The following is an 11870-nucleotide window of genomic DNA, read 5'->3' as shown; positions in this document are numbered from 1 at the left end:
GAGAAACCCGCTCTGCTTTTCACAGCTCTGCTGAGCAAGGAGAGTTCCCTGCTCGATGTGCAGCATTCTCCAGCTCCTGCATTTCCTCTGCCCTTCACTTTTAAGAGCTGCCTCTGTCTGCATGATTAAAAAAAATATCAGCACAACTCTACAGAGGGGGACACCGGGAAGGGGGAGCTGAGAAGCTTGCAGGCAGAGAGAGGTGGTGCTTGTGCACTGGGTCACAGACACACACAGAATTAGCAGGGAGAGCAAAGACCATGCAGCGGACAGGGGAGCACAATATCCTCTGCATTTAGCCAAGGAAATGAAGGAGTCTCTTACTTCCTCCAACCCCCCCGCAGACTGGCCTATTCTATGCATATCCCTGGCCCAAACTCCTCCCTCCCCTCCCTGCTTTCACTCCCAGCCACCTTTCCCTTTCCTGTTCATTCAGAACAGATGATGCTCCTGATCACATGTGTACAGCTCCTCTCCCTCCTCCCTTCCCCAGCCCTTTAAGTAGCTTTATTACACGGAGAAATCATTTGTACTACACACAGCGAGAGAGGGGGAGCAGGCAAAGGGAGGGAGATTTAACAGGCAACAGCACGGTGGTGTGGAAGGACCGGGGATCTGAGGAGCATGGCAGCTCTGTCAAAGCCAGCAAAAGCCAAGGGACAGCTAGGGGCAGAGGGGGTGTGCACTTAAATCCAGAGCACAGCATAAATGTGCAGCAATACCTGGGAGGAGGCAGTAGGGAGAGCCTGGGAGAAGACCCCAATTCTGTGGTGATGGCATGGACCAGACGCCCTTCCAGCGACTGTTTTTACCTTCCTCCCAGTCCTGTCTCCACCGGGACCCCACAAACCACAAGGGAAGAGGACTGATGCAGAGCCATTATTAGCAAGTAAGTTATCCTATTGTCTGTTTGCTTCCCATCTCTCTCTCTCTCTCTCTCTCTCTCTCTCTTCTCTGACTGCTGCCCAAAAGGCCGGTTCCTAGGTCAACCTAGGCGCGTGAGGGAGACAAGAAAACAGGTGCTGTCTAACTACCAGGGGATGTTAAGGGCAGTATCCCACTCTTAGACATGCCATTGTCAGGTCTGACAAAGGTGCCGTGAGGGTACATCGTCAGGCGTCTGCATGCTGTGCTAATGAGTGTTGTATAAGGACCAAAGAGAGTGGAGCGACTCTTGGTTTGCAGCTGAGGTGAAGGGTTGAACTGTAAATTGATGGCATTTACTCTTTCATTTGGGGTTCAAAGAGTAGCTGGGGTTGTTGCTGCTATTGTTCAAGTGAACCTTTGGTGTGCCCGGGGCTGCTTCGTGTAGGGGGATCCCAGTTGGCTAGGGGGTGTATGTGACTGTGCCACAGTCAGGGTGATTACCCAGGGCATGTTGACTTCCCCAGCTTGGCTGTTTCCCATCATGCTGGACTGACCTAACAGCCTAACTTTTATTGAGATGTGTTTCTCACCCCTTGTGAGCTGTCTGAGAGTCACAAACCAGCTGGGAACTGGCAAAGTGTTAACAATTCTGAGCCAGTTCCCAGCAGAATTGTGCTTAGGGGGTAATCCTGGGATCAGCCGTCAGAGCCAGCTTGATTTTTGGGGGAGTCAGTCTAGGGTGGGATGTCAGCAGCCTGGCTCTGAGCTGGCCTTTACTGGGATGGCTAATTCATAGTATTGTTCAGTATTTGATTACTGGAGCTCCTGGGGGCCCTGGTCATAAACCAGGACCGCATTGGACTAGGTATGCTGCACATACACAGAATAACAAGATGGTTTTACCCCTAAACATCTAACAATCTGCCTTCATGCTGCTAGCAAACATCCTACACCCCAGGTAGGGAAATAATGTTGGGCTAGGAATGTGATGAAACAAGCTTGGGAGAGGAGGGGAAGTGAAACTGGACCTTCCTTCTAGCTCTCGGCCATGAGCTGGCCAGTCCAAAGGCTAGGGAGGGTCAAGGAAGTTCCATATAGCTTGGATAAGCATGTCGATTACCATCGACTACTTGATTAGTCAATAGTCACTTCCACATTCCTCCTTTGAAATGTACAAAAGCCCCTGCTGGGGCTCTTGTACATTTCAAAGGAGGAATGAGGAACTCCGCATGCAGCCTGGGGCCGGCGAGAAGTCCCGCTGACTCTGGACTGCAGGCAGGCCAGCTTTGAAATGTCCAAGAGTCCCCAGCGGGGGCTCATGTGCATTTCAAAGTAGAAGTGCCCTCATGGAGCCCGGGATCAGCGGGGGACTCAACGTTAGATAGAAGCAACAAGGTGGGGGAGGGGAATCAACTAGTCAACTGACATCCTTGTCCTTGACATCTTTAGTCTAGATGTGGAGCAGGCTGCTGCATTTCGGGGGGCCCATTCTCTTCCCTCTCACCCTGAATTCCATGAGGGATCCTGTACTCAGAACTCTTCCCATCTAGATACTCAGAATCCTGACCACTTCTCTGGACTCTTCCAAGCTCCTGGGACTAAGTGCTGATCCAAGCTGAATCTCAGAACCTTTTAACATTACAGATGCCCCCTTCCTGTTGCCTGGATGTTTGCAGGGAAGCCTGGGTTCCAGTCTGCACCTTGACACTTAGCCAGCTGGGTAACCTGTGTCACATCACCCATGTGTGCCTCAGTTTCCCCCTCTGTGAAATGAAGATCACAGTGCTGTCCTACCTCACAGGAGGGTTTGCTAACAATCTGCAAAGAAGTCAGTTCTTTGAAATCCTCAGAAGTAAAGTGCTATAGACTTTCTAAGCGGTGGTTGTGTTATTGTCCATTTTCCCAGCAGGTGCAGGATTAGATAGTGACTCTTAATTGCTATTGGGTATGAGAGAATTGATTAATATATGTGCTCAAAGGCAGGAATATTTGCACCCTTTTGCCTGGGTTTCCCCATAGGCTGGGTAGGGGAACTTCTTAACCAGATCTCTATTGGGGCTTCCAGATGATGGACAGTATCTCATGATCACCAGGGAGATGGGGTATTGGCACTGCCAAAGCAGCCCCCCAAATCACCAGAAGGGCAACAGGCATCCCCAGAAGTTAACAGTGGAACAAGTGTATGGAAAGTGAAGTTGCTGCAGGGAGCACCCAGAGCTGGGAAAAGCCAATTCCTTGGAAAAGGGCTGGATCAAATAGGCTTATTTTCGGATTTGGTTTGTTGGGGAACCAACTGTCAGCTGAATATTAGAGACTCAGTTAAGGATCTCTGAACATCAGCTTATTCATGCATCCCTCATCACACTGTGTTTTAGCCCCTCCCCACTTAGAATTCTGTGACATGCAGCTCCCCGGTTATTTTATATTAATTACATTCTGCCATCCACGCCTTCCAGTATTTACACTCCAACTGAGCCGGTCCTTATACCAAGCAATGTATATTCCCTGGCCTTTATGTTATAGTGACTACATGCTCCCTTGTCATTATTTTATATAAAACAACATTCTCGCTCTGTTAATTCCCAGGCTGCTTTACGGTCATTAGAACAGCTCATAAAGCATTTCCCGGTCTCCAACTTTTGTGAAAAATAAAATAGTTTTGTTTTTCATTAAATTGTTAGGTCCCCCACTGCATTTTTAATAGATTAATCTCAGTATATCTGTAGTACACCCACAAGTTTGTATTTTATAAATGATTTTTCTTGCTTTAATTCCTGTTGGAAAATGCATTCAAAGCCCCCACCTACTCTCTGCAAAGCTGGCATAAATAGAAACAAAATAACAGATTTTGTTATTTTAGCTTATTCCACTTTTCAAAAAGCTAGCAGCAAAACCAGAATTTTTAACCCATAGCAATCAAAATTAGATGTCAATGTGTTCTGTCCCGTAGAAGGACAAAGGCCAGATTCTCTGTTGGTGTAAATGGGCTTGACTCCGTTAAAGCTGATGGAGCTGCAGCTGTTTACACCAGCTATGGATATGGCCCCAAGTCTAATTAGGCAAAGGTGTAAAATTGATGTAAAATTTTCTAAAGCAACTCTGGTGAAAAAGCCCTATCTTATGTAGTGGGTATGAGATGCCGAGGAAACCTCTCAAGAAATTACTCTAAAAACCTATAGCAGTCAGAGAGAATGATTACAAATTTTGCTCAGCAACTAACATTGGCTGTAGTAGACGTATATGTCTCCATTAAATTCTATATAGGATAGTTCCAAAAACGTCTGTGCCTTTGAATCACATTTGATCTTGGGTCAGGGATTCTGTGCCTTCGTTGTAGCCATCTGGGGCTATGTTTAGACTGCAGGCTTCTTTCGGAAGAAGCTTTTCCGGAAGAGATCTTCTGGAGAAACTTTTTCTAAAGAGAGCGTCGACACAGCAAAAGCACAACACTGATTGGACACTATCTCGCATTTCAGTTGTGATTACTGTGGACAGAGTAGCCACCAGGGTACCTGTGCTTTTTCCTGAAGGCCTCTTATTTAAAAAAAAACACTCTCTGTTCTGCGTCCACACGCTGTTTTCCAAAAAAGCTTTTTAGGAAAAAGGCTTCTTCCTCCTAGAAAGAGGCTTACTGCTGTCGGAAAACCCCCTCCGTTTTTGACTGAAAGGCGAAAGAATGCAATAGCAATGTGGACATAAGTGTAGTTTTTCCAGAAAAACAAACGTTTTTCTGGAAAAACTCTGCAGCATAGACATACCCTGGGACATTTGTAAGTGTGACTTAAGGGTAAGTGTCACCTACTCAGCAATCAACATTACTTCCCGCAGCAACTTGGATAACTTCCACTACCATCTGAAGAAGTGGGTTGTGCCCACGAAAGCTAATGATACTATCTATATTTTTTGTTAGTATCTACAGTGCTGCAGGACCATTTGTTGTTTTTTAAGTTTTTTTCAGTTACAGACTAACATGGCTACCTCTCTGAGACTTTCACTACCAAGTACACTTGGAATTTCTCTACTATTTATTTGTCCCCTGGACTCCGTGACTCCATTCATCTGAAGAAGTGGGTTGTGCCCACGCAAGCTCATGATGCCATCTACATTTTTTGTTAGTCTGAAACAGAATATACTAAAAAAAACAACAACAAAGAGTCTTGCAGCACCTTAGAGACTAATACGCTATCCCTCTGAAACTTTTGGAATTTCTTTGCGGTCTCATACCAGTACCGATTAATACCGACTCTGATTAACATGTGAGAGCTGCAGAGGGACTCTTTGCAGAAAATGGTGTGAATACAGATCGTTAGTCAGGCCAGTATTTGTACAACACTTTGAAATTGTGGAATGCCCGTCTTTGGAGGTTTTTTCAGAACCAGTTGGCCAAACACCTATCAGGGATGGTCCAGATTTACATGGTCCTGCTTCAATGCCGGAGGACGGTCCCTTCCAGACAACATTTCTATGACTTTATGACATCATCACTCTTCACAGGGTACAGAGGTTACCCTGGGTTTTCAAAACAGTTTTCAGCCATGCTAGAAATTGTAGGGCTTATATTCCATGGAAGGAAAGGAGGGAGAGCCACTGTTCAAGGCTCTACCTTCAAATTTTGGAGTCCTGGGTTCAAGTCCTTACTCCTGCGTGACCTGGAGCATGTCATTTAGCTTCTCTGTGCCTCAGTTCTCCATCCATCAAATGGGATTTATAGCATTTCCCAGCTTCTTCAGGGTGTTGGGAGGATAAATGCATTAAAATGGAGAGATGGTTAAATACTATGCATGGGAGGGGGGGCGGGATATTCAAACCTGACTGAGGGTAAAAGAGTCCTGGAATATTAGAATGCTGATTATTCAGTGCTGTTGGGTGGATGGTTAGATAGACAGAAAACTTAACAACAACAAAGAAATGTAACTATCCACAAACCTCATGTCTCCCCATATCTGCCAACTTTCTGCCCAGCAAAATTTTCTTACCACCCATTTTCTGAAAGACTGAACAGCCTGGTGACAATATTTCTAAGCATAACCAACTCTGAGCAGACAAGCAGTCATCAAGCAGGTTCTGTAACAAGCAGCAAAGCCATCTCACTTCCTTTGGTAGCTGCCTAACTAATCATCAATCAGCCGCTTTTTTGTGTTTCCGTGGGTAGGTATCTCCTGCAGCCCCGAAGGAATTTCTTTTTAGTCGGCACTCAGGTTTGTCAGCGTGCTAGAAAAGTGATCCTGCCAAGCTAATGAAAACTCAGAGCAAATGAAAAGAATCTTGATACTTTGGTGCTGAGTGAGATTACACTTTGAAAAGGAATTATTTGGGCAGGGGGAGGGGAGACAAGGTAATTCAGCTTCTGTGCTTTGAACTGTGCGTTTATCGTTGAAGTACTGTCAGTTTCCCTCTTATGCAGTTTTTCTTAAATGTTTTGCCTTGTCTATTAATAACAACAAAGTAGCTCTTCCAGTGGTTTTCATCCATGGATCTCAAAGCACCTTACAAAAAGAGCAGATCTCATTAGCCCCATTTTAGAGGTGGGGAAACCTAAGCACAGAGAAGATTTGTCCAAGAGTTGGTTGGGTCTCTCTGTTTCTCCCATGTGCTTTTACTTAGCTGCCACAGACAGATTCACCCGAATGACGCAGAGGCAATAAATGAAATAGGTGAATGGAAAGCTGCCTTCTTTCAGGAAAAGAAAGATCCATTTGGTAATAATCATCTCTCTGGCATCCAGTACCGAAATAATTTGCAAGGGCCAGTCCTCTGTAATGGCGTTCCTCCATTCTACCCTGACTTCTGCTCAGTTTGCCTTCTTTGAACTCTTCTGTTTCAATCCATTAGCCCGCAAATCTGTCTGTTATTTGTCCCTGGTGATAAGGATCCACCCCTCTGGGCAACTTTCAGTCAGATACTTTAATTTTATTGCTGTGATGTAACAAGAAGGGACTCTGCAGCTCAGTGTATTGAGGGCTGGGGCTGCATTCAACATGGCACTGAGGGACAGCAAAAGAACAGCGCTCTCAGTCAGAATCATTCTATCTTTAGTGTTTATCTCACCATCTACTACTGTACTTGACTGACTGCTGGTCCTTCTGCCATGGCCTCTCTCTCTGACCCCATTCCCGTTTTGGCATCATGCCGCCTGACTTCCATCGCTTTGAAGTGATAGAGTTTAGATGCAGAGCCGGGGAATCTTTTTGGGGTTGGGGCCATTGACACACAGAAAAATCAGTCAGGGGCCACACACATGCGAGAAGCAAAACGATAAACCAAAAAAAAAAAAAAACCCTCCCTGAGGGGGCCCTGACTGAGTAGGAGAAAGACACTCCCCACATTCTCCTCACATAGCAGAGCCTTGGGGGGCCCAAGCTGGTAGATTTTGTGTGCTCCAGCCCCACTGGAGCACCATCACGAGCTCCCCAGTGCAGCTCTGCTGCTGCACCACAATCCTGACAAGCAGTGCCCCTTGATATTCCAGGCCTACCGCCCCCACCCCCCAAGTCCTGCTAATGCACTTCAATCCAAACTTACACAACCAGCCCTCGGCTCCCACACAACTACCAGTGCATCTCAATTCTGATCTACGTTGCAATTTCTCTGACCTGCTATTCCAAATCCCTCTAGACCGGAGATGGGCATGTCTGCTCCCTGAATATAAAAGTCGTATTGTTAGCAGACAGATGTTTCATAGGGCTGTGGAAAGTTCTGAATCACATATGTCTGCTATGGAATAGGGATATGAAAGGTTAACCCTTAAAGGGCAACCCCCTGGGACATGACACGGAGCAGCCCCTATCCATGGTGGGACTGGGGCCCACAGGCCAGGGCTGAAGCAACCCCTTCCTGCAAGAGTGCCCCCCCTTTTATTGATTAACCTAGGGGTTCTCAAACTGTGTGATACCGCGATCCCCCTCTAAGTTGCTTGTGACCCCCCCCCAGGGGGTCGGGACCCACAGTTTGAGAAACGCGGGGTTAACCAGTTAAACTTCACATTTAACCAGTTAACCAATGAAATGGGATTTTACATTCCTGATACGGGGAGGGGGGTGTCAATTTGGCATACCATTATAAAAAAGTGAGAAAAGGGACCTGTTTAGATTTTGCCTTCTATTTTTGTGGTTCTCTGGATTCTCACCAACACATTGCCAGATGATGATGATGATGTTTTATTTTATTATACAAATAATTCCCAGTGCCTAGAGGCATTAGCCATGATTAAGATCCCACTGTGCTAGATGCTGTAGAAACACCTGGTAAGACACAGTCCCAAAGGGTTATGATTACGATTGCCAAGACAGAAGAAAGCGTGGAAGAAAGGAAAAGGTATAATCCCCTTTTTGCAAAAAGGGAACTGAGGCACTGAGAGATTACGCAATTTAACCAAGGTCATGTAGGAAATCTAAATTGAGCCTAGTGCTCCTGAACTTATGTCTTTCTGCCTTAACCATAAGACCTCCAAGAAAAATGTCAAAACTTGTCAATGAAATCTGGATTTGAACTAAAATCTTCAAAAGGAAAAAAAATTCACCCTGCAAAGAAAAAAGACGTCTGTTTCTGACTTCTTGTGGTGTTTGGGGTTGCAGGAGGTACGTTGACTCTCTCTGGAAGCAGCCATGGCAAAATGATGCACTTTGAAGTTTAGCTAAAATTCATCTCGTTCTATTTCAGCAAATCTAAGATCCTTTCCCTTAGTGCCCCTTCCTCTCCCCAAGTCTGGCATCTGGGCGAAAGCTGAGCGATACCAAGAAACCTGATAAAAGGCCTCTTTGCAGAAGTAATAATGCTCCAACTCTCATCTCCTTTTGCAGCAGCTCCAGCAGCCTGTCTAAAAGGAATATGTGGCTTTGCACAAAAGTGACATTTTCATTACCCTGGCCTTGTTTAACCAAGGATTGCAAATGCCAGTGGAACATAATGGTACCTGTGAGTCTGTGACTGACCCTTAGAGGCAGTTCCAACCTTTGAATCTATTGCCTGAGAGAGCAGTGCTTCACAAACTGAGAGCTAATTCTCCCTTGTCTGCTTGCACACAAATACCATCAACCATGAAGGATGTGTGTGCATGGTGGGGATGGCTTTGTACAAGGACTAAAGGAGGAATTCAAACTTATATCTGTGCTGTTCTCTCATTTCGCTGTATGTTATGTCACCAACTGGGCGCTTTCGAAACTCGAAGGTCTCGTTTTATAAACGTAATAGCATTAACTGCCCGTTTTACAGATGAGGGAAACTGAGGCCCTAAGAAGGGAAGCAATTTGCTCAAGGTGACACGTTGGTTATTGACAGAGCCAGAAATAGAACCCAGGTTGGCCTCTTGCCTCCCAACCCAGTGCTCTGACTTCCAGATCAAACTTCCTCTTCCAAGGCAGAGGAATTAATCTCCTACATGAAGAGGGCTGTGATCAATTACCTATATCACTCAGCTGGAAGAGACTTAAAGTGCAACAGGGGAAATGAAGATTAAATATTAGGACAAATTCTAATTACAATGAAACAGGCAGAACAATTCACCTGCAAGAGACAACCCTTCTGTTTTGAGGGATTTCTTTCCAGGATCCCCCAGGTTTCCCAAGCAATTTCACTTGGCCTGTAGTTGAAGACATGCTGTCCTAGGCAGCCAGTTTTTGCTAGTCTCCTCTGTGCTTTCACTCATGGCACGTTTCATTGTCCTTTCATTAATAACCAATCTCTCCAGGCTGTTCCATCGTAAGTCAAGGGTGCAGAGATTGTGATTTCTTACCAGATTTTGATCTTTTCCTGTCGTGCAGCTCATATCTGCATGTCTGGGGCTATGCAGTGCTCACTTTCACACTGTTGTTGATGGCAGAATTTCACTTCACAGACTCTTTAACTAACACTATTGTCTTTCTTACTGGAATCATGCAAAAATTTGCCTGCAAAATGGCTTTTTTTTTTCTTTCCACATCCCTCAAGCAACCAGAACTTTTGAATTTCAATCATTCAGGTTTGAGGTTAACAAAAAAGGGCAAGCAAAGAAAGAAAGGGGCAGTCTCTACCCAGTGTGTTCCCTTAGCACTTAGCTCCACTGCTCTGAGCCTCTGTTTCTATGCAGATTCTCCACCGGCTTGCACCTGGCACCGGCATTTACATCTCTGAAAAGGGTGGGTGAACGAGCTCTCTGCCTTTCTGACACTCGCACTGGGTACAGATGTCAGTGGACCTGCATGATGCAAGGAGGTGGAGAATTAGGCCTGACAGTCCAAGAGAGTTAAAGGTGCAGTACACAGAAAAAATTAAGCTAACGATGGCAACATAGCTCCACTGCCACCCTGTCTCTCTTCTTCTAACACAGGAAGCCATGATGGGGATGGAGAAAAATATTCCGCCCTTCTTGCTGTCAGCTGCCAACCTCCCCCATACCCAGCTTCCATTATGCTCAGACCCTACTATCCCCCACCAAAGATCATATCAACCTCCCATGCACTCTGGGGCTATCACTAGGCAGGCTCAGGAATGCTAAATAATCTGGGATTTTGGGGCCTGGAGGGCTAGAGACTTTGGTAAACGATAGCAGAGGAGATGTTGAGTCCAGCTGCAGGTACAGAATTTCTCCTCTCGCCCTTTACAGTGGCAGTGCACCTGGTGACAGTAACATCTCCTGTAAAGAAAGAAAGGCACGCTTCCCTCTTGACTCCGGTGACGTGACTCCGGTGGTTTTCAAAGGTTTTTTTTCTCATGACCCAGCTAAAGAAAACTGTTGATGCCTGCAACCCAACATAATTCGACTAGAGTGTGGACTCCGGGGTGGGGCTGAGGATGAGAGCTTTGGGCAGTAGGAGGGGGCTCTGGCTTGGGGGGGTTTAGGGTTGGGGTAGGAGCAGCTTATCTTGGGCAGCTGCCAGTCAGCAGTGCAGCGGGGGGAGGGGGACCTAAGGCCTCTCCTGGCACCACAGACCATGCTGCGCCCCAGAAGCAGGTTCCCAGCCAATGGGAGTGCAAAGGTAGTGCTCGGGGCACAGCAGTGCACAGAGCCTTGTGCACTCCCCACCACCACTACCACCACCAAGGAGTTGGGCATTTGGCTGGTGGCTGCTTTTGGGATGCAGCACAGTCTGTGGTGCCAGGACAGGCAGGAAGCAACCTTAGCCCCCCCACTGGTCACCTGATCCCCCAGCAGCAAAGAGACCCAGCGACTGACATTCCATGACCCACTACTGGGTTGCAACCCATAGTTTGAAAACCCCTGCTGTAGTGAACCAGAAGGCATGGCTGCATCAATAAACCCACCCCGCTCCTTTGGAAATACTGAGTTTTGGTTGATTTATGTGGCTTTAATACAAAGGGTAAGAGAAATCTCCTGCTGGAAATTGCAGAACTGGCTGCAACACTTTGGAAGCAGAAATTCACTGCTCGGTTTATTTCTTTCCGCTTTCTTCCTACCCACCCCTAATACTGTTTTATATTGAAAAAACTGAAGTCACTTTGCTCAGCTTTAAGCTAAGTCTTTCCCAAGACACTCTTAATTGTATCTCTGCACCTCTTCCCATTCACAGATGCGTAAGATTAAAGACAGTACTGTAATAGACTTGGTTAGGTTTTAATAAGATTTGCTAAGACCGCTGCAGAGAGCACATATCCTGGAGAACGCTGCTGCTCTTTGATATCCTGAAGGCTTCTTAGGCAGCTCTCCACAGGAGACGCTTTCTCTGCTCTGAGTTTGAAAACGGAATTCTTGGTTCTCAATAGAAGAAATGGTTTCCATTAAAGAAAGCAATATCTCCGTGATAATATTAACGTTCAGTGAAGATGATGTTACGTTGTAACCTGACAAAAGTGACAGGTGCGCATGTCATCCCGTTCTGTTTGTTCCCAATTAGTCAAGAAAAGATTTGGACAATGACCTTTTAGAAGAGATCTAAGGAAGTAGGTTTTCAAAAGTGACTGGAGATTTGGGGGTACGCAATTGCCTTCAAGGGCATGTGATTTGCAGAGGGTTGGTGTTTGGGCTCCTTTTGTACCAGGCAGAGAGGGATGAGAAGTGAGGACAATTT

The 11870-nt window shown here is 46.1% G+C and overlaps 1 protein-coding gene across 1 annotated transcript in view; it reads left to right on the top strand.

The window, feature by feature from the left end:
• Positions 1-227: 227 nt before the first annotated feature.
• KCNJ5 (potassium inwardly rectifying channel subfamily J member 5) overlaps positions 228-11870 on the top strand; it is a 40939-nt gene continuing 29296 nt past the window's right edge. Inside the window, exon 1 of the mRNA XM_006111167.5 lies at positions 228-889. The gene's annotated coding sequence lies outside the window, so the exon portion shown is untranslated. The remainder of the gene's footprint in view (positions 890-11870) is intronic.

The sequence above is a fragment of the Pelodiscus sinensis genome, chromosome 25 (genome assembly GCF_052426305.1).
Source record: "Pelodiscus sinensis isolate ZL-2025 chromosome 25, ASM5242630v1, whole genome shotgun sequence".
Classification (NCBI taxonomy): Eukaryota; Metazoa; Chordata; order Testudines; family Trionychidae; genus Pelodiscus; species Pelodiscus sinensis.
This window is presented reverse-complemented; position numbering and strand designations above follow the sequence as displayed.